The following is a 22,053-nucleotide window of genomic DNA, read 5'->3' as shown; positions in this document are numbered from 1 at the left end:
TTCCCCCCTGCTTCCTTCTTCCCCTTGCTAATCTCAAGTTATTTGCATACGGTAACACTGGGTGAAATGATGTGGGTCAGCAAATGATATTAGGCCATGCACACATACACGGACTGGCTAAAGAGGAAGCCATGTCCTTCATGGCTGATTAAACCTGCAGAGTGATATTGGCTCCGTTACTTATGAGAAATGTTAGTGCTTCTCTTTAGGAAGGCAAGTTGTGGGCCAAACATAAATGAATGGTGATTAGATCCAAGATACTATCTCTGGAAATTAATAGTTTGTATGATCACTGTTTGTGTGAGCCTTCCTTCATTAGGGAAGGTTATCTAGAGGGTCTGACTCAAATTCCTCTGCACTCAGGTCCTATAGATTTCCTTGACTCTTTAGTATTTGGGTTGAGAAATGAGACTGCCTGGATGAGAATGGGTTATATTCTCTGATGAGGGGCAAGGATAAGATGTGCATGACAGCTCTGAGCAGTTATCAGTTTTTGGTGTCATTTATTGCAAGGTGTGCTTTGAACCATCTGCAAGAATGAACTTGAAGGTTTCTGGTTTCTCAGGTAGCAGCAATGCCCCACAGCACCTGTGATCAGCTACAGCTGTGCCAAAAGCAAATGTTGTTGATCTTCTCTGCATGATAATCAGCAAACTGAGCCCCTTTGGGGTTTAGTGTTTGGATTCTAGGAAAAAAGGGTCCACTGTAGACCAAATAGTTTTGTATTTGTCTTTAATTGGAAAAAGGGAAAGGTCCCTCCAAATAACTCTCTTTTAGAGAACGAATAGAAACAGGAAGATGCCTTGGGGGTATAAAATTATATAATTAATTGACTTTTTTTTTTTTTTTTTTTTTTTAGACTTATAAGGTGTATTGCACTAGGCGTTCATGCCATACCTACATACCTCCTCATTTGGCCTTTGGATAATAAAGCTGTTTTCACTTTTACTACTAACAATATATTCTTTCCTCCTAACATAATCTTCTGTTCATGACTTATCTATTAAGATTTACCTACTGGGCAAGTGTTCATAAAAAGAGAGACGTGATTACTTGTCATAGCTATGCTTTGAAAACAATGTCCGTGTATTAAAAATGGAATTCTTTAGTAAAATTGCTACACAGAGTATGTATGCTGAAAATGTTGTATGAAAAACAGTTTCAGACTGCTAAGAGCCATATAGAAGTGGAGACAACTATGAGCTCCTTTCTTATTTTTTTTTCAAGATCCATGCAACATTTCCTGTAGGGAGACATTCTTACCATAGTGGCTATTGTTAACACAGGAATACAGGTTCCCAAAAGGGATGGAAAATGGAAATATAAATGTGACATTGAAACTAGCAGTGTTATGTGCAGGTATTGTCTTTGGGGTTTTGAAATGTCAGAAATAAATGGGATGTACTAATTGAATTTATCCTTATACATGTATATATTAGTACTCTAATAACACTGGGAAAAAAGTAGTAGTTTTGTTTGCTAGTACAGTAATTAAATTGAGGTCATATTGTTCCTCATAATGTCAAGGCCATGGGCCAAAGGCAAACTGTTTCTCAGTACCAGGAGTATGGCCTTAATGGGTGAGGCCTTTAGGAGAACTTCAAATCTTTATCATTTGCTTATTTTCTGACTTAGTATATGCAAATGCAAATAAATGTAATATAGGTACAAAGAAGCATAATAATAATAATAATAATAATACATTTTTGGGAATGTTATGTTGCTTCACTAGCTAATATTTTGCTTTGTAAATTGTCCGTAAGCAGAAAACATCCATGACTTGCGTTTCAGGGGTATGCAAAATCTTCCAATCCCACTGATTTTAACTTGAAATGTATGACGGGGTTTGACTTTCAAAAACAATAGCAGAGCTCTGATTTCAGTTGGAGTTGTAGGCTCTTTGCTGTCTGAAAATCAGGACCGACATGTCTCTTGGCCCCAAAAACTGCTCAAATAATGATGGCAAAATAATGCTATTTTGACAATGCATTGGGATGCTGGCCTAGTCATGTTTGTACTTTTTAAATAAGTTAAAGAACTAGAAAATGTAAATGTCTACCATTGGGATTAGGAATTTATCTGGGTGGCAGAGCTAACACATTGCTCTGTGTAGGTAGAACCCTGTTGTAATGGTAGTGCGGCTGTGATGGTTCAGGGATTTTGTGAGAAGCCAGGCTTGTTTGGTAATATCTTTTGCTGGACCAACTGCGTAGTTGGGAGAGATGTTAGACAAGGTTTTAGGCACCAAGTGCCTTTGCTCCAGTCTGGGCTATATCTGCTTTTTACCACATTGAGAAAAGGCATTTTATCCCTGAAAGCTTGTATAATATCTCTCATAATGATATCATCGGTCTAGTAAAAGATATTATCAAACAAATGCTTCTTGCATAGACCATTTATAGTCAGGAACAGACCCATTCAGTAGGGTTGTGTGAAGCTTTGGGTGCTGATTCAATTTGAAGGAGATTTAGCCCAATTTGGTGGCTGACTCACCGAATCCGAATCAAATCAGGGGACCAATTTAAAGGTCCAAATCGATTCAAAGCTCTCCAAATCTCCGTCCTGGTAAGTACTAGGGGTGGAGGAGTGGAGCTGGGGGAGGGGACCATGGCAGGACCCCTGCCAGCTCCCCTGACCATTCCTGCTCTGCCAGCCCCCCCCACCCCTGCCCGCTCCCCAGCCCTAGCTCCCAGCCCTTTAAAGAAAAGCCCCAATTCACCGGATGCTGCCGGACGGGGGGGGGGGGGCAATCCCCACTGCCCCCCGCTGCCCTGCTGCATGGGGGGGCTCTGCCATGAGTCCCCCAACCTCCCTCTGCTCTCCCAGCCCCCCACAGCTGTCTCACCCAGGCCAGCTCTGGCTCTTTAAGAAAAAAAAAGCTGAGAAAAGCCCTGACTCTCGCCACTCCTACAGTGGCCTCGGGGCTTCGGGGGGTTTGTGCAGTGCCCCCAACATGGTGCGCGGCAATGGGGGGCAGTAGGGATCACCCCCTACTGGCAGGAGTGCTGAGTCCAGTGTTTTTTTCAGTTTTGTTTGTTGTTTTTTTTTTAAAGGGCTGGAGCTGGCCCAGGCAGGGCACCAATAAGGGGCCTGGGGGAGCAAGGGGGAGGTCAGGGACTCGTGCAGAGCCCCCCACGCTGTGAGGGGTAGTGGGGATCACCCCACCTGGCAGCACCCGGTGAGTCGGGGCTTTTTTTCTCCAAAAAGCCAGGAGCTGTGGCGGGCGGGGCACCCATTGCTGGGCTGGGAGACCGGGCAGGGGATGAGCCTGGCTGATTCAGAGATTTGGAGATTTGGCAGCAGCCAAATTGAGACAGTGATTTCAATCATCCGGATCCAAAGCGAATACTACCCACTTCACACAGGTGTACCATTCAGTTGACTGAGGCCAATACAGATGCTGGGCTTTTCTTGCATATAGGATTTTTTAGAATTGGGGCCTAAGGGCACAGACAAAAATGACATTTGTCACATGATTGGCCCTTGAAGGTGCTCTATAGCCATGCCCAAACAGAAAAGCATGGTTACAGAGTGCTCCGATCACGTGAAAAATCAACCCTCATTGTACAAGGCTTCAAATAAAGGACAACACCTTCATTAACTTCTGTCTGCTCCAGCTGCAGCCCAGCCCAGCCCTAGCTGCTGTCTCTTGATGGGAGGAGGGAGTGAGGAGGGGAGGGGAGGGAGGTCTGTTCTGGGGTTTTCTCAGTCCTGTTGGGTGGTGGTGGTGTATTGGAGCCTCACCTGGAGGGACTCCAGTCTACCCACCCAGCACTTCAGTGGGTCTGATAAAACCCAAGAATGTACCTCTCTCCCCCTCCCATCTAGACACAGCAGTGGAGCTGCAAGAGGGTGGCGGAGCTAGGGTGAGAAGCTGTCTAGGTGCAGCCTCTCTCCCTGGATGAGCTCCAAATTGAAACTGATCCTCTACCTTTGTGATCAAGCAGCCAACATCTGTTTGGGTGGAAGGATCAGTCTAATTCATGGCACTTTCTGTGAATGGCCATGAGTTAGACCCAGGACCTGCGCTTCTGTCTGTGCCCTAAGCCAGGAGATAATAGAATTCTAATTTCAGGATTTTACTGTCACGTGCAGCAGTTCTATAGGTAGTTGGATATATTTTCTCTATGAACTAGACCACACAATTCAGTAATATGGTTAAACTGTTTGTGGTTCATGAAATGTTCATTTTAAATACTGTAGTGCTGAATAGAAAGCAAATAAAACTGCAACAAAACCTCAAGTCTTTAGAAACATATTAGAAACTAAAAGTATTTGCCAAAAGGTTATTTGTAGATTCCTAATACAGCTGCAAGGGTAGCTGTCTTCCAGCCCCATGCACACGAGGACCCCATCTCCATGTGCACGGGGCTAGGAGAGCTGTGGGGCTGCATGAACAGCTGCCTTCCAGCCCCATGCATGTGGGGATGGGTCTCCATGTGCACGGGGCCAGGAGACAGCTTCCCCTGCAGTCAGCACAGTTCCCCACTCATGAGGGCTTAAGCCAGGCAGCAGTGGCCCCCTGTTGCCTGGGCTGACCAGGAGCAAAATTGTTCCCAGTCAGAATTTACATATGCAGTGGCTACTGCACGGTTAATCTACTACCTGTATCTACAGGTAGTAGCCAACTGCATAATAACCTACTTATTGCGCAGTAAATGCCACGCATATGTAGACAGTGACACTTTACTGTGCAGTAGACTAATCTACTGTGAAGTAAAGTGTCTTGTGTAGATGCACCCAGTACCACCTTCTTGGAAATGTCATGCCCTCTTGTGATCAATGAAAATATGCTTCATTCTTTTATTTCCTTCAGAGACCATCCTATAGTTCCTTGGAACCCTGAACTAAGAACAGAATATGTTTGTTTTTTGTGTGCAATTTAGCTTTATGCCTGATCCTTACTTACTGTGGTGTCATTGAAAACATTTTTACAAAAGGACAGAGGAAATGTTTCTGAGAACTTGGAGGCAAAAGTGATTTGGAAAATTTGTAAAATCAGATTAACTGGGATGTACATTTTGGATCTCATATCTGAGAGTCAATTCCTCTCTTATGCTACCATGTTAAGTACTTCCCTAGTACTGCCTGTGGTGTTTAGCCTTTAGCTAAAGACCCATGGAAGTGCGCTACCTAACCATGTGCATTCTGCAGGCAGGCTTTGCTTCTTCAGGAGCTCCTCAGCCAGGCCTCTCAAGTAACAGTCTATAGTCATCAAGGAAGTCAACAAATGAAACTAAACAAAACCCTTCTGCCCCGTCCCAGGCACTCTAGGAGGAACCCTTTTGGCTCTGGCTCCCTTCATGTAGCAAGCAGTTGCATTCACAACTGCTTGTTCTTCTGGGAGCTTTTTAAAGCTCCTAGCAGGACACTCCCTGCTTATCCAAAAGCCCTGGAACTGGGCTCTCAAGAGAGCTGACTGTTCCTTCTTAAAGGACCAATCTATTACAACCTGTCTAATCACATTTTTTTTTTCTGATCACTGTAGTGTTTTTCAGTTTCACAGTAAGAAACTGTCCTTAAATGGTGCTATTATACATAGTTATATGTGTTCCTTTTATTCCATAGGGCATTGTCCAGTGTTTGAAGAAATGCTGTAATTCAAGTGATGCAAGCCAGGATCTGCTTGAGAGAGCTGTTGCAAGCAGCAGGAGATTTTGTCTTTGCCTTAATTTGTAACTCAGTGTTTCCCAAACTTTTGATACCTGGGACACACTTTTTTTGTTCTGGATTAAAATTGGCAACACACTTCACGCTTGCTCCCAGAAAGGTGCATGTTATGTAGTATAGAACAGGGGTTTTCAACCTTTTTAATAAGTGTACCCCTGGCAGCTGGACGTGGAGGGGGGGATGGTGTGCGGTAGCCACATGAGAACGGAAGCATGGCGTGGTGGGTGGTGACAGCAGCCACCATGTGGGAGCTTCCCCCCTGCATCCAGCTGGCTGGGCAGCACCTGTGCAGCTCACAGAAGGGCACCGCTGCCCTTCCCACCCTCCCCCAGCCAGCCCTGCTCCTGGGAGGTGGCAGTGTGGGGTGGTTGTGCTCCATTCCTGCCCACCTACACATACCTCCTAGGGCCTTCCCAAGTACCCCTGGGGGTACTCTTACTCCCAGTTGACAACCCCTGGTATAGAAGACTTGTGTGCCAGTGGTGCTCAACCTTTTGGTCCCATGGGCCAAATGAGTAGTTCTGGGTCAGCCTGTAGGCTGGAACTAGTTCATGGCCCAGATCCTGTGGGGCTGTTGCAGGTAGGGCCCAATCCTTGCTGTGCAAAGCTTGGACATTTGGCAGTGGGGGGAGTGGTGGCAGTGTTAAATGCTACTGCTCCCCCACTGCCAAATTTCTGGATGCGTGGGGAGCTTTGTGCCATTTTTTTGTAGCACACTTCTGCTGCTCTTGAGGTATACTATGTGTGGTATACTAAGTGACACGACAGACCCTGGGGGAGTCAGTGCTTTAACTGGTCAATTCCTGCTGTAGATTTGGTGTTTGAGCACCCGTGGCAAAGTGTGAAAAACATATTTCACTAAACATATCCGGAAAGTCTACGACAGTGATTTCTTCTTTAATAGAGAACTGACTAGAAAGGCCCTGATGTCTATTATTGCTCAGCAGAAGGATAACAGTATTCACTATAGTACATGCATTCTGTTTTCCTCCCTAACAAAGTGATGAGTACAGCACAGGATATTGAATCCAATCATGTCTTTGTTAATAAGAGAGCTGTCCAATTAGCTAGCAGTTAGGGAAAGAATTTCACAGTGTGCAAGAGTTGCAATGAAAGTGAGAGTGGAAAAGACAGTTTGAGACATGGACTGTTGCAACTGTGAATTCTGTATAATTTCACACATTAGATCACTTTTTTTTGTATATAGTTTTCCTGTCCCCTCTAACCTCTTCCTGAGCCTGTGCTTGTAGTGAGAGGGACTATTTCAGCAAATTTGATAAGGGATAGTACTGAGTTCTGATTGTTTAGAAAACTTGCAGGGGACAGTCCACAAATACAGAAAGGGGGATATCTGTTTTGGCAGGAGCCCTCTTGAGAAGGACCTTGTGGTTATAATAGATCAGCTTCTCGGCATGAGTCAACAAAGTAATGCTGTGGCAAAAAGGGAAATGCAGTTTTGGGTACCATTAAAAGAAACATTGGAAGGTGATTTTTATCACTTTACTTGGCCCTGGTCAGGCCTCAGCTAGAATACTGCATTCAGTTTTGGGCACCAATATTTCAGGATGTGGAGAAAGTAGAGAGGATACAGAGGGGAGCAACCAAGATGATAAAGGGGTTGAAATGTAAGCTATATGAAGAAAAATTGAGGGATCCAGATTTCTTCAATTTTTACAAAAGACGACTAAGGTGGGGGACATGGTAGCAATTTTCAGGTACAGTATTTGAGAGGCTTCCTGAAGAGGATGGACAAACAGGTCCTCCGTGGCAAGCATGTATATGTGAGGGCTCTTTCCGTGAGGCAGTGGGCTTAAGCTATAGCAAAGATGATTTAGATTAAATTTCAGGAAAAACTTAACTGTGAGTCCATTAGACCCTGGGACAAGCTGCCCCGGGGAAGTTATGGATTTTCTTTTGTTGGAGGTTTTCAAGGAGAAATTGAATAGGCACCTGTTCCGTCTGGTGCACATCCTGTACATTTACAGTGGGTTCAACTAGATGACCTTTGAGATCCTTTCCAATCTAGTGATTCTGTGATTAAGAGCCTACTTAATTCGCAGTTTTGTGGTTTCCTTGGGACCCATGATCACTGGGAAGTATTCCATTGGCTGTGATTTCCCATGAGCCCCCCCCCAGTACCACAGCACATTATTCACATAATACGCTGTTTTAAAATCTCCCCATTCTTACCTCAATACTTAGACAATGCAGCAATCCCTGCAGCCACTCTCATGTGTTTGAGACTTGCTGACTGTCCGTGGCAATGGTGGGGCCTCTCCACCAGTTTGTGGTAAGGGGCAGGGCCACAGAGAAATGTCTGCAAAAGCAGTCCTTTGTGCCATGAGCAAACTGTGAACCATGGATAGCTTCTGTGGGTATTTTGTGGAATCCCAGGGAAAGTAAGATGAATGTGTCATGGTGGATATCACTGTTCCCCTTTTCTGGATCTCATGAGATTATTAATATACCGTTATGGGCTCCCTTTTAAAGGGATGATTGGGTTTAACAGAAGCCATGAAGATGCAATGAATTGTTGTTTTCAGTGCTATCCAGCAGCTGAGGAAGTTGTCATGTTGTGAAACTTTTTTTTTTTTTTTTGCTCAAAACTATGACAGCTTTTGTCCTACTTGGTATTTAGAAAAATGTGGATGATGAGAAACTACTTCTTCATTTGAGATGATTTTTCTTCTGTGTGCATTTGATCATTTTATTTGCTTCTCTAAAGTCCCAGACATGGACCTTGCAATTTCAAAGTAAGGTTTGAATTTAATTGGGCTCCATTTGAGATAAGAAATGGCAGAGATTGAACATTCCTTCTGCAGATATGCGAGAGCCCTCTCCCTGGGGAAATAATTGAGTTCTCGGTTTGGTGGACAAACCAAGCTATCTTTAAAAGAAAATCATTTTAAATTGACCTAAAACCTGAATATTTTTGGAATATTTGGCAAATCCAAGTAAGCTGAATAAAATATAACTGTATAAGTTATTCACTAATTATAATAAAAGTATTTTTTAAAATATTGCATGTCATTATAATGGTCTAAGTAGCTATTTTTAAATTTGAATGATCCTTCCTTCCTATTGTTCTGGGACCTTGACCTCTGTCCTCCCAAATTTTTCTCAAGTGCATCATAGCTGAATGGTGGCACCAAGTCCTCAGGAGAGCTTGCAACATCTATAAAGCTGTGGTGTGAGAATGCCATCTCTGTAAAAAATGACTGCTCACTATGAGCTGAGCTGCGAGAGAGAACAGTATTTCAGTTATAATAGCAATTGGAGAAGTAGATTAAAAAACACCTTGAGAAGTCTCTAACAACTTGAGTAGAAGCTGTTAGCTGAGTGGGGTCCCAGTCCACAGTTTCAACCTAATTCATTTTACTTTATGAATGCAGTAAGTTTATGTGCAAGCTGGACACAAAAAGCAGCTGTGGTAGAACATGCCACCATCTGCAATCAAGATATTAGGCAAAAGAGGTTCAAGTGGAAGCCTATGATAGAGACAGGAACAGAATCTACATCTACTGACATCTAGGTCTGCTTCAGCATGATCAAAAGGGAGGCTTTAATATAAATAACATGCATTAAGCTACATTTCAGCACACTTTGAAACTTCATGCTGGTGCTGTCTAAATATATTGCGAGATAGTAAAAAATGTCCTTGGCATTGGCCATTATTGGCCAGGTGGCTGCACAAAGTGTTTGCATGTCTGGATGTGATTTTAATAAATATCTTGCTAAGAAAAATATTTTTTTAGACAATATTTGATTCTTAGAAACAGCTCACTATCGCAGCTGTTGAGTCCTTTGGGGCAAAACTGTGTTTAAATTCAAGGGCAATGATAAACATTTAATGGCTACTCAAAGGCCCATGATGTGCTGCATTTTAACCAGATGACCTCTTTATGAACTTACTTTTATTAAGGCATTTCTAGGGCACCTGTTACCTTAATACCTACCTCTGAGGAACATTTTCAAAAGTTTCTAAAATACCTTGACATTTGTAGACTGCAATGCAATGCAGTTTTAAACAAGCTCAGGTACTGGGAGGAGTTTAGCAATGACAGAATAGAAGTTGGTGGTCCCTCTGGTTGGCTTCTGGACTGCACTTAGAAGCTTAGCAGTGGTAGGAAAGGGCTGAGTAATTGGACAGAGCTCAGATCCTGCAACACGCATGGCAAAGACAATGGCAGCTTTCCTTGCATATGGCTCACATGTTGCTCAGAAATAGATGCTAGGATAAGGATTGGGAAAGAAGGACTCCATGCACAAGTCTGATTTAGGGAATTGGTAACTTGGAAATGCTGGGTCCATTTCCAAGTCACTGTGAATAATCTGACGTGTCCTGAGAGAGAACAGGTATTCTGTATTGGTATCCTCCTTTTTATACAGTGCAGGTGTGTGTTAACTTCTCTGTTACAGCTGCTCCTTCCCTTAGGCATGCAGCAAGGCTAAAACAGGGCACCCTGTCAAGCTATGTGGTAACTTGGATTTCACTGTTCAGTACTAGTGGACAGCTAAAATGTGCCAGGTTGTTAAGGAAATGTATTCTGAAACAGTACAGCTATATCCTCTGACATCCCTAGCCTCAGTATGTACGCTCCTGAATGTCATACTTTCACTTATAGGGAGACAAGTCCAGATGAAAGCCAGGTGTTAGCTGATGTGAGTTTACGGATGCTTTTTGCTGGGCAGTATTATTATAGGTGAGACTGGTAGCGAGGCCTATTATTAAGGTTGCTCAACACTTCCCCTTAGAAGACTGTTTTCAGTTGCTTAAAAGCTTCATGCATTTATTTATAGCTGTTTGGCCTGTAACTTTCCATGTTTTGAGATGAATTTCTCTGGAAACTTTTTTTGTTAGGCAAACAGTTTGGTTATTTTCAAGACTGATGCTAGAGTTTGCCCACAGTAGTAAAGTTCTAGCAATGCTTTCTTTTTGAAGGCATGAGGGGCCCCCTGCTTTGGATCAGGAACTTCACATTTGGTGGGATTAGGTTTGTGTGTCAAGGATGTGCCTTTACTGTGCCTTTGACAATTTGCCCAAATTTGGCCAAGACATTAATCTTTGAATAATTATAGTTTACACATGCACACTAGATAGTGGTTTTTTTTTCCCTTAGATTTTTAGAAGCTAAATTCCTCAAAGATTAAATGAGGCATGTGGTTGCATGTTGAACAAAAAGAAAAGAAATACTGAAAAGCTGCTTAGTATGTGAGACCCATCAATCCTGTTCACTGTATGAGGCCAGGGATCTTGTGTAAAAAACAAAACAAAAACATGTGGTCATATAATTAAAGACTGTAGCACAATTCATATGCACAAGGGGACTGAATTAAGTGTGTATGGGCATTTTTAATTCTGGTATTCTCCAGTTTTTGAGTGCTTGCCTTTTCAACCTTAAAATGTTTCTTATATTTGTTCTGTGTTTAATAGTACTGCATACACAGTATGCACTTCCTTAAAGAACATGATTAGATCACATGAGAACATTATACTGTTATACAACTATTCCCTAGTTGTGAATGAAAAACCCTCTCTTCAGTTCTGTGGTGGGGATGTCAGTAAGAACATGATGGAGTTTTATCATTTGCTGAGCTGCTTTTGATCAATTTTGCCACAAACTGTAAACACACTTTGGAATTTTGCACAGTATTCATGTTATAACGTGTGTGTGGAATAGTTGGAGAGTGGGACAATAGTCTTGTAACTTAAGTCCAGGACTGAGAATCAGAAAATTTGGTTCTAGTGCAAGCTTTTCCATTGCCTTTTTCTAGGAGCTTGGGAGGTCACTTAGTTCTAGATTTATAATTGCTCAGGCACCTAATTCCCATTAAAGTCAATTAACCCAGTTTTTTGGAAAGTATTCGGTAATTTTTGCAGAGTCCATTTTCACATGCCACACTTGAGACATAGGCTAAGGGCAGACATTACACATAAACAGGTTTAAGTGATCAGAAACTGATTTAAAACTGTAACAGAACCGATATTCAGTGCACATAAACCAGTTTGAAAATGGCTGAAACTGGTTTCAGATAAACCTGATTGAATGTAGTATCAGACTTAACTGATTTGGTTCAAACCGGTTTATGCAATGTCTGTTCCAGACAACTTGCTAGTTTAAGATAAACCAGACTCCCCAGCATCCTGGCATGCTCTCTGGGTGGGGCTCTGCTCTGCTCCAGACCTGAGCTGGCCCTGCCCCTCTGCTCTCTAGCCAAAGAAGGGATGGGACATGGTGAGACACCAGGCAGCATGGCCCCGTTAAGGCACAGTGGGCAGGGAGGGAGTTAATTCTTTCCTCCTTTCCCTCCTCCTCCACTGCAGCTGGGGTCAGCCGGGATGCAGAGGGGAAGGGGCTATGGTGGAAGCCCTTGGGGCTGGCAGACACTGGCTGCAGGACAGAAGGGACCAGAAGGGATGGAGTGAGGAATTAACCCTTCTCCCTGCCCCCTTGACCTTACAGGGGCCATGCCAGGACAGTTGTCCTGTGGGGCAGGGAGGGGGGCTATTTCTCCTCCTTTCATCTGCCCCCTGCTGCCGCAGGGCTGGGAGTGGGAAGCTCTATGCAAGGCTGCCTGGCCCTGGAGGGGGACTCTTCCCCTGCTCTTCCAGCTGGAGCACAGGGAGTGGCTGTAACGAAGCTGCAGCTACTGGGGGTGGCCCCAGCCCCACGGCCCTGCCTCATATGGCCGTGTTTATCCCCAGCTAAGGCACCCAATTGCTGGGGCTGGGCTGGTGGGGGAGGAGCTGCTTTTCTCCCCACACTGAGCAGCAGTTTCTCCCCCACCTCTGCAGCTCAGCTTGGATTGGCAAGCCTGGAGCCAGTACAGGGTGCACAGGGCAAAAGCAGCCCCTCCCCCTTCAGAGCTGGCACTGGGCTGCCCTCTGTCTGCTTTGCTGCCACTACTGCCCCGTGGGGCAGCCCAGAGGTGGTGGTGATGCAGCAGAGACACAGGGCAGCTTGGTGTCAGCTCTGGGTGGCTGCACCTGGAAGCAGTAGGAGTGGGAGGAGGAGGGGATGCTTTCCCCTTGTGCTGAGCAGCAGTTTCTCCCCTGCCACTGCTGCTCAGCTTGGACAGGCAAGCCTGGAGCCAGTGTGGGACTGCTCGGTGGTCCCTGTCTGTACTGTGGGGCTGGGGCCAGCAGCAGCAGCAAAGGAGCTGCTGTGGCTGGGCTGCCTAGAAAGGCAGTCCCACCACGGAGCAGCCCCAGCCCAGCTGCATGCCCAGGGAGTGGTGCCTCAGCCTGGCAGGACACCTGCCGGCAGGGGCCCTTGAAGGGTGGGGCAGGGACTACGTTATTCCCCTTCCCTCTGGCATCTGGTGGAAGGGACAGCAGGGGGCCTATTCAACTGCAGGGAGCGAGTATGGCAGGAACAGTTGGCTGACCTGGCTGCCAGTGGGGGTAGAAGGGATATTAACTCCCTTCCCTTCCCCACTCTGCTTCAAGGGCCATGGTGCCCTGCTGTTGCAGCAGGAAGGAGGGGGGAGCACCTCGCAGACCCAGCTTGGGTCCCTGCCAGTGGGATAGAGTTGGGGGAATTAAACCTCTCCCTGACCAGTTCAGCCCAGACTAGCTATGCCCTTCCCCGCCTCCCCACAGCTTCCCTGCAGCCGAGGGCATGCTCTAGTTCCCCTGGCTCCTGGGCCTGAGCAACTGCTGGCATCTGCCTGCATGTCTGTTCCGTTACAAACTGGTTCAATCTAGGCAGGTTAGACTAGTCTGAAAAGGTTGAATCAGTTCAGGCTCTGGCTTTTTGAATGTCTGTCCCTAGCCATACGGTCTTGAGCTTGTCACTTATAAGTTCAGGTTATGTGGTCCGTATAGAATTCCCCAGACATATATGTGAGTTATAGGTTCTCAGCATTGCTGCAAATCTGACCTTCATGTACCTAAACTTTAATCTCTGTCTGCCTCAGTAACCTCATCTGTAAAATGGGGAAGAGACTTTCCTCTCTCACAAGGTTAAATTAACATTTGTAAAATGCATATGGATTCTGGGATGGGTGTAAGGTATAAATGCAAATTATTCTTATTTATAGTCTTGGATAAGATGGTGTCTGGGGATGAATTATGGGTGGTTATATTGCTTCCATTATACAACCACAGCACTTCAATAAATTATGTATAGCAGCACTGCTCCCTATACTAGATTTCCACCGAACCGGTATCCTTTATCGTAACTGTATTTTTAGTACTAGATTCAGAAGAATTTGATATTTAATGGATTTCTAAATACAGATAAAAAGGTGTATGCATATTTTCAACTAGTGGTAGAAAAATGCCATATTTTCTCACATAAAACAGTTCCCCCCCCCAAAAAGAGCTGCTGGAAATTGTAATGCCCAATATATGTGAGAAATACAGTAAGAGCAGTTTCTCACTTACCAGGAAAAAGTGAAAGTAAAAATCTTCACACAACTCAGGCAGCAGAACAATGAGCAGGCTCTGCTCCCTAGCTACTGCTACCCAGGGCCCTGCAACATGTTCAAATTAAAGCTGGCTAAAAACTAACTAATATTTTCAAGCACTAATTTTGTAGCTAGTTAGTTCTTTTTATAACTGGATGGAACTTTTTATGTCAAGTTAATTACTTTGCATGTGTGGCCGGTCTACATTTGTTCCACAATTAACTAGCTAATTGTATGATATATGTATGTAACCCAGGCGGTACTGAAAGATGTACCCCCTCTTCAACTGAAGGGACAGAGCAGGTGAACAAGCACTGTGGGAGGTGTAGAAACCCTCCTCCCCCTATAGAGCAGAGCCAGATCACCAATGGGGACTTAACCATATACCTTTTAATGAGAGAACAGTACTGGGAACATAACAGGTATAAACCAGGGGTATAGGGGACACTACAACGCCCCAAGGGGGCAGGATTCAATAAAGGTTAGACACTTACAATCATAGACCTATTCATCCAGTTGACAAAAGACAGGGTTAACAAAATATAAAACACAAATAGCGGAACAAACAATACTGGTGGGCGAAATATAAAAAGCACAAAATACAAAACATCAAATAACAAGAGATATAGGGCCTAAGTACCTGGAGGGGGTTGGGAGGAAAGAGGGAAAACACAATGACCCCCTTTCCGCGGCAACAAGCACTTCTCCCTGTCACTTCACTCACCCTAAGTCATCCCAGCTGGGACTTCAACTCGGATCTCTCATGTGGTAGACAGAAACTCTAGCACTAAACGAGTGCTAGTACTGCTCCAAGCGGCTAGGGGTCTTGACCTTCCAAGAGCCCCTGACTCACTTTGAGCTTCCTGGCCCCTTATTGGAGGAGCTGGAAGCAGAGCTGGGAACTTCTCATTGGAAGAGCTGGTAGCAGAGCTGGGAACCTCTCAGGTTGCTGCTCAGATCCTTGCTGGAGCTGGGGAACCTCTCCTGTTGACCATAGCCTCTCGTAGGGGATCCTGGAGCCCAGTGGGGAGCCTCTTCTACCAGCCGCTTGCTGCGCTGCTAAGGATCCAACTGCTGCCTGCAAGTCCCACTCCTTCAGGTTCTTCTGGGGCAACTGCTCCTGCCCCACTGGTCCAGCTCTTTGCCAGCTCTTTGAAACTCCTTCCTTGTGGTCCCTCACTGGTCTTCCCTGAGTCAGCTGCGCTGCCCCTTTTATCCCCCTCCAGGTGACCCAAGGGGCCAGTCAGGAGACATGGAGTCTCTGGGGCCTGATTGGTGAGGAAAGGGAATCCCAAGACCTCCAATCATCTCTTACCCTTTCAAAACCCCTGGGCTAAATCACTACCAGCTATCCCGTCACATCTAGTATGTGACAGTGGCCTCAATTACTACAAGGAAAGATCTTTTTTTTTCTTTATTCTGCTTTCAAAAGCAAGGTGCATATATTATTCCTGGGTATGTTGTAGTTGAGAAAATATGGTAATTTCAGACGCTAAATATATAAGACAAAATCAATGAAAGCTGTTCTGATTTTCAATATTCACATTTCTTAATGTAAAGCAGATTTTTGAATCATGACTGAAAAATAGCTAACACCTCCATATGGTCCATTGCTTCATCCCTGATATAACCAAAATACAGGTTTATAATCCCTATCTTTAGTTCCAATATGCTTCCACAACTCTAGACCAAATACTGGTTTTATTGAAATCTGTGGGGGATTTTCAACAACTATCACAAGCTCAGACTTAGGTCCATTTTTAGGATTTTTATTAACTTTTAACCATGTTATTTTCTAAGCTCTTCCTCTATTCATTCCTGTTATTAATTATGTCTTCTACCATCTGTTTTTGGGTGGAGTGAGCAATTGATTACTGATTTAAAGTATTTTCAAGCCAATCTATATTTCAAATGTTAAAAAACATATTATTTTAAGTATCCTTGAGTTTAAATGGAAATTGTTACCAGCTTAACAATGTGCTGAATTTCTGTGGTGGCACTTGTCCAAGATTCAACCCAGCACAGACTGCTTTATTTGCATTCCAGGGTTTAAGTGGCATGCCAGACTGTTTCCATCAGGTCCAAATCCAGAGGTCTGTAACAAGACATCAGATGCCTTCTGTCAAGCAGAACCATAAGGAAATGTCTGAGCTGTATGGACAGTAATGCATTTTCCTATATAGGGTTGCAGAAGTTTATTTAAGAATACAGTATTTGTATCTAATTTATTTTACAGCTTTGAACCCACTAGCAGTTTCATTTGGGTCACCTATGTGAGCAGATATAAAAATAATGGGAAAATGAAATACAGAGGATAATTGTAACTAACAGTGAAATACTGTAGCAGTCTGCTAACACACCTGTGCTTACAGCACTTAAAAACTTTGGGCGCCTATACACAAGCAGACTTGATTAATTGAGTCTGCTGGAGTGTGGCAATTACCATGCTCCAACAGAACTCTAGTATCTCATGTATAAGTATCCCCATGCTTAAAAATGGTGGTGGGGGTGTGGCAGGCCAGTGTTGGTGCCTGTCACTTTAAGGGCCAAGCCAAGCAGCCAGCAGGTGCTTAATTGTGGCAGCCATTTTAGATCCATGGTTGCCTATATAAACAGGGCAGTTTGCTACTGACAGGCTAAGCAGTAACATCACCTGGCTGCGAGGCTGAATACAACATCCTGGAGGTAGGGCAGGAGCTATAGGGGATGGTTTGGAGGCTCCTGCTCCTGGGCATGACCTAAAACTGTACCCTGCCAGGAGTGGGTTGTCTGGTGGGGCTCTCAGTGGCACGGGAGCCTCCAGGAAATGCCAGGCCAGTTATCACCCCGGTGAAAGGCGAGTAGGGGTGCCTTAACCCCAGCCCTCACCTTCAGGTGGGCCATATTGCATCAGAGCAGGGTAGGCCAGGAAAGCTTCTGGAGGTGCCTGAGCCTGCTGGGAGAGTGATTCTGCAGGGCCAGGCACACTTCCAGGAGCACCTGAGCTGGGAATGGGGGACCCTGATCCCTAAGAGCAGGCAGGAGGTGAAAACCCACCTCGAGGCACTTGACTGGTCAATGCTGGGGCTAGGACCAGAAGGGTCAAGAGGACCAGGGGCCCACCGCGAGGGACACCCACGAGAAGCGAAGAAGCTCGGGGTCCCAACTGGCCCAAGATGGGTCCAGGGCTTATGGAAGCGAAAGGTCCCATGACTGGGGGCCACAGCTAATGGGCGAAGGGGACGGTTGAGCCAACTGCCTGAGATGCTGTCTGCGAGGCTTGGGCCATGGTGTAGGGGTGGAACAGAGCTGCGGATAACCCCCCAATATCGGGGTGTACAATGGGCAGCTTCCTGCCTTACTTAACAACCTAACTAATTAACAGCAAGACATGGCGGGTGAGACAGGTGGGCAACGTGCCCAGAGGCAGGTGGGAAACTAACTCTGCAGCTAGCCAGGGAATCCCATTTTGCCACAGAGGGCGCTTTATCTAAAGCTTGTTCAATGCCACCGTTTTTAAAGGTGGGGATGCTGATACACAAAATCCTCCAAGTGCTTTAACTAGCAAGACTCTCGGATCTGCTCTAATTAAAGCGCCCCCCCCACACACACACACACACTCTTGGAGCATGTGTATGAATGTCCCTAAAGCTGTTGTGAAAAATAGGTGCTCAGTTATCACAATTGACATTGTTTAAGAACTTGAGGAGATATTTGAAAGAAGAAATCAGGACAAACGGGAACTTCCCCTAGCTGCATAACATGCTTCTGAATAAAAGTGTAGCTTGCAATTTATTTGAGGTACCAGATTAAAGTGGTCAGGAGATCATTATAAGAGGTTAGTAGTATATGCATTTCATAGCTGGAGAAGAGCTTCAGGTGTTCCAGTATCCTATAATGGGCACTTATATATGCTCCAGTTCATATCTCATATTACTGGTTCATCAGGAATGGCCGTACAGTGCCATCTCACTCCGGACAGGATCAGATTATGAATTGCTTCAATCTCTTTCAATTGATGTAGTGATGAGGATCTTGGGGAAAATAGTCTTCCTCACCTTTGGTTCTTTTACTGAGGAGAGGGATTGGTTGAACTATTGAAAGTAAAAACATAACCACATTCTAGCTGTATCTAACAGGAACCTTCAGGAAGCACTTTAATCTTGGAGTCTAACATATCTGAACACTGTTTCTTCTCTGAAGTCTCTTAGATGGTATTTTGGATGAGGAGGCACATCCTGAAAAACAAAGGGAATCATACTGTACAACCAAAATCCAAACAGAAACAACTTGCTCTAGGCTCTGAAGTACACACCAATTGATAAGACACCCAGATACAGCCACATTTCCTAACCTGCAATATCTTGGAGGTAGGGGAGGCATTGCATAACTGGTTCAGGACCTCATGCCAAATCATTGGCAAGTTTAGACCTCAAGAATATTATTCTCCTGGTATTGTGCTTTGACTGCACCGCAATGTTCTTTGGAAAGTGACTGGGTGACAATGGATCTGCAACACTAAATGTTCTCTTGGATTCAACATCCAGATGAGGCTAGTTAGAACAAAATGTCTCATGCTTCAATTCACTCTAATTATTAGGAAGAGAGCCGTATGGCATTTAAAGAACAGATGGAAATAACATTGCTCATCTTTTTTTTTCAAAATGTCAAGGACCCACCAAACCATCAAAACGTTACTTTACTTTTCTGTGATGCTTATCAGGAGGTTAAAGAATATAGCATGTCCTTTTTGCTGCAGACTTTCCAGGTTTAATACTAAAGTGGTATTTACAGGAAATTTTTCAGATTATGAAAGTAAAGGTGAAATTTTCCATCCGTTGGTACTGAGCAAATCCAAGAAAGAAAATGCTTGTCAGCATAGCGATAATGCAGTGTTTGTGAAGTTTCTGTAATCTTTCTTGTTAGATGAGCTATAACTTTTCTACATTAATCATTCTGGTTCAAATGCGTTTAGTACATTGCCTTCTGTGTGAAGTCAGGCAGTTAGAGGTTGTAAGTGGGCTAAAGTTAAGGGATTGATTAGGTGGATCAGGCAACACAAACGTAAGGTAAACAGTATTTGCCAAATAACTATCTGCTAGTGTTCAAAATGATCTCTGGATCAGGTCTTCAGCAGACGTCTTCCTTCCTTTCCTGAAGAGAGGGTACAAATATAAGGGTCTGATTAGTGAGAGTTTCTTTTTCAAAGAGTATGTGTAATTTTTTTTTAGCTGCTTGTAAGTTATTCCATTTATGAAATGTTTTATGTAAAGCAATATCATGAAAAATAAAACTTGTTAAGAATCTTTTTTATTTTTTTTGCCCCGCTTGTCATAATTAGGATCCTGGACAATTGCCTTTGCCCTTTTCTGTCTTAATTCAAGAGGGTTAAGTATTTCCGGAAGTGGCTAGCATCTGCCACCCAGATTTAGATTAGTTTCCCATGGACCTTTAATAAGCTAGAAACATGAGTAAGGAGTGGGGTGATTGCCAAAATACCTACATTATTTTTAAACCATGATTGTAATAACTTAAGGTGGTTTGTCATATTGCTAGTGTAAGAAGTCTTTTCTCTCCAGGTACTTTTTGTGGGACTTTCAAATTGAATTACAGGATATTGTGACAAGCCATTGGGACTGCAGTCTCAGTTCTAACTGTTCCATATAAAACTTCAAGGCATCTTCTGTTATTCACCCCTTCCATTTGCATTGTACATATTGCAGTGGTTAATGAGCCTTGAAATAATCAGGAATGAAATTCATCTCTTTAAGGGCAACCCCCACCCCCAGTTTATGAAATTGAGGACCTTACCACATAGGCACAGGCCAACAGGCATAGCATGGGCAGGCATTTAGAATGCCTCTCGCACAGAATAGCAGTGCTAGTGTACCCCGATGGGGATTATGTTGTTATATTTTTCTGTACTCCAAGAGCAGCTGTCTGCCTTCAGTCCAAACAAATTTCATTTTCAGTTGATACCATAGGGTCAGAATCCCCACTCAGCTCTAGGACTCAGGACCCCTGCTCAGGGCTCTCAACCAGAGCCCTCTATGCCTTGCCCACACTCTGCTGTGGTAGGAGCCACAAGGAAAGATGCTCCAGGAAATGCACATGTGTTTAAACACCCTTGTGGGCCTTGTCCATGCTAGGTTTACATCTAGCAAGGGAGATGATGCAATGGAGAGAGAGTGTGCATCACTGGAAGCCTATAATCAGCTTATGGAAATACAAAATATTTCTTCAAGAGAAATCTCAATTGCAAAAAGAAAAGCAATAGCATTTAAACTATGTGCACTTGGCTGTTTCACCCAGAAGTTGAATCAGGGTTTTATTTTGCCTGCTTTATAAATAGGAAAACTGAGGCATGGTACCTTGTCTGTACGGTACCTGTTGCATTCTGAATTAGTTTTGAGATGTACACAAAGTCCACAGGAGAAAAATGTAGGTGTTGCATAGCATGAACATTAGGCCTGTGTGAAGTGGCTAGTATTCACTTCAGATTCGGATTCGGCCAATTTGGGGAACAGTGGTTCAATTCGGTGATTTGAATCAGTGTCCCAAATCGATTTGGCCAAATATGATTTGGAGATTTGGCCACTGCTGAATTGACCAAATCTCTGAATTGGCCCCATCCCCTGCCAGCTCTCAATGGCTGCCCCACCTGCTCTCCCAGCTCCCGGCTCTTTAAAAATAAGCTGGCACTCACTGGCTGCTGCCAGGTGAGGGTGCAATCTCTGCTGCCTCCCACTGCTACATGCTCTGTCACAAGCACCCCCTCCTGCTGTCCCAGCCCCTCGCATAGCTGCCCTGCCCACCCCAGCTCCTGGCTCTTGGAAAAAAAAAAAGCCTTGACTCACTACCTCCTGCCAGGCTGGGGGGGGGGGGCAGGGGGAAAGGGTCACGGTTGGCAGGGCTAACCAGACCCTATTGTGCATCCACAGGTGCATCTCAAGTAGGTCCAAGGAGGTGATCCTCCCCCTCTACGCAACACTGGTCAGGCCACAGCTGGAGTACTGTGTCCAGTTCTGGGCACCCCACTTCAAGAGGGATGTGGACAACATTGAGAGGGTCCAGAGGAGGGCCACCCGCATGATCTGGGGACAGCAGGGCAGACCCTACAGTGAGAGACTACGGGACCTGAACCTGTTCAGCCTTCACAAAAGAAGGCTGAGGGGGGACCTTGTGACTGTCTATAAACTCACTAGGGGGAACCAGAAGGGTTTGGGGGAGACCTTGTTTCCCCTAGCGCCCCCCAGGATAACAAGGAATAACGGCCACAAGTTGTTGGAGAGTAGGTTTAGATTAGACATCCATAAGAACTACTTCACAGTCAGGGTGGCTAGGATCTGGAACCAACTTCCTAGGGAAGTGGTGCTGGCACCTACCCTGGGGGTCTTTAAGAAGCAGCTTGATGCCTACCTGGCTGGGGCCACTTGAGCCCAGTTTTCCACCTGCCCAGGCAGGGGGTCGGACTTGAAGATCTACAAGGTCCCTTCCGACCCTACTTCTATGATTCAATTGGTGACAGACAGGGGGGACAAGGCTGAACTCCTCAACGAGTTCTTTGCCTCAGTGTTCCTAAGTGAGGGACACGACAAGTCTCTCACTGGGGTTGTAGAGAGGCAGCAGCAAGGCGCTAGACTTCCATGCGTAGACCCTGAGATGGTGCAGAGTCACTTGGAAGAACTGGATGCCTTTAAGTCGGCAGGCCCGGATGAGCTCCATCCGAGGGTGCTGAAGGCACTGGCTGACATCATTGCAGAGCCACTGGCGGGAATATTTGAAAGCTCGTGGTGCACGGGCCAAGTCCCGGAGGACTGGAAAAGGGCTAACGTGGTCCCCATTTTCAAAAAGGGGAGGAAGGAAGATCCGGGCAACTATAGGCCAGTCAGTCTCACCTCCATCCTTGGTAAAGTCTTTGAAAAAATTATCAAGGCTCACATTTGTGAGAGCCCAGCAGGGCAAATTATGCTGAGGGGAAACCAGCACGGG

The 22,053-nt window shown here is 44.9% G+C and overlaps 1 protein-coding gene across 4 annotated transcripts in view; it reads left to right on the top strand.

The window, feature by feature from the left end:
• Positions 1–22,053, top strand: part of LOC109280665 (uncharacterized) — a 596,100-nt gene that overhangs the window by 271,724 nt on the left and 302,323 nt on the right. The window contains exon 4 of one of the 4 annotated variants that reach the window (XR_009455568.1): positions 5,569–5,749. The exons of the other annotated variants lie outside the window; for them this stretch is intronic. The gene's annotated coding sequence lies outside the window, so the exon portion shown is untranslated. Of the gene's footprint in view, positions 1–5,568; positions 5,750–22,053 lie in introns of those variants that run through there. 4 annotated transcript variants of the gene reach the window in all.

This window comes from Alligator mississippiensis, chromosome 11 (genome assembly GCF_030867095.1).
Source record: "Alligator mississippiensis isolate rAllMis1 chromosome 11, rAllMis1, whole genome shotgun sequence".
Classification (NCBI taxonomy): domain Eukaryota; kingdom Metazoa; phylum Chordata; order Crocodylia; family Alligatoridae; genus Alligator; species Alligator mississippiensis.
This window is presented reverse-complemented; position numbering and strand designations above follow the sequence as displayed.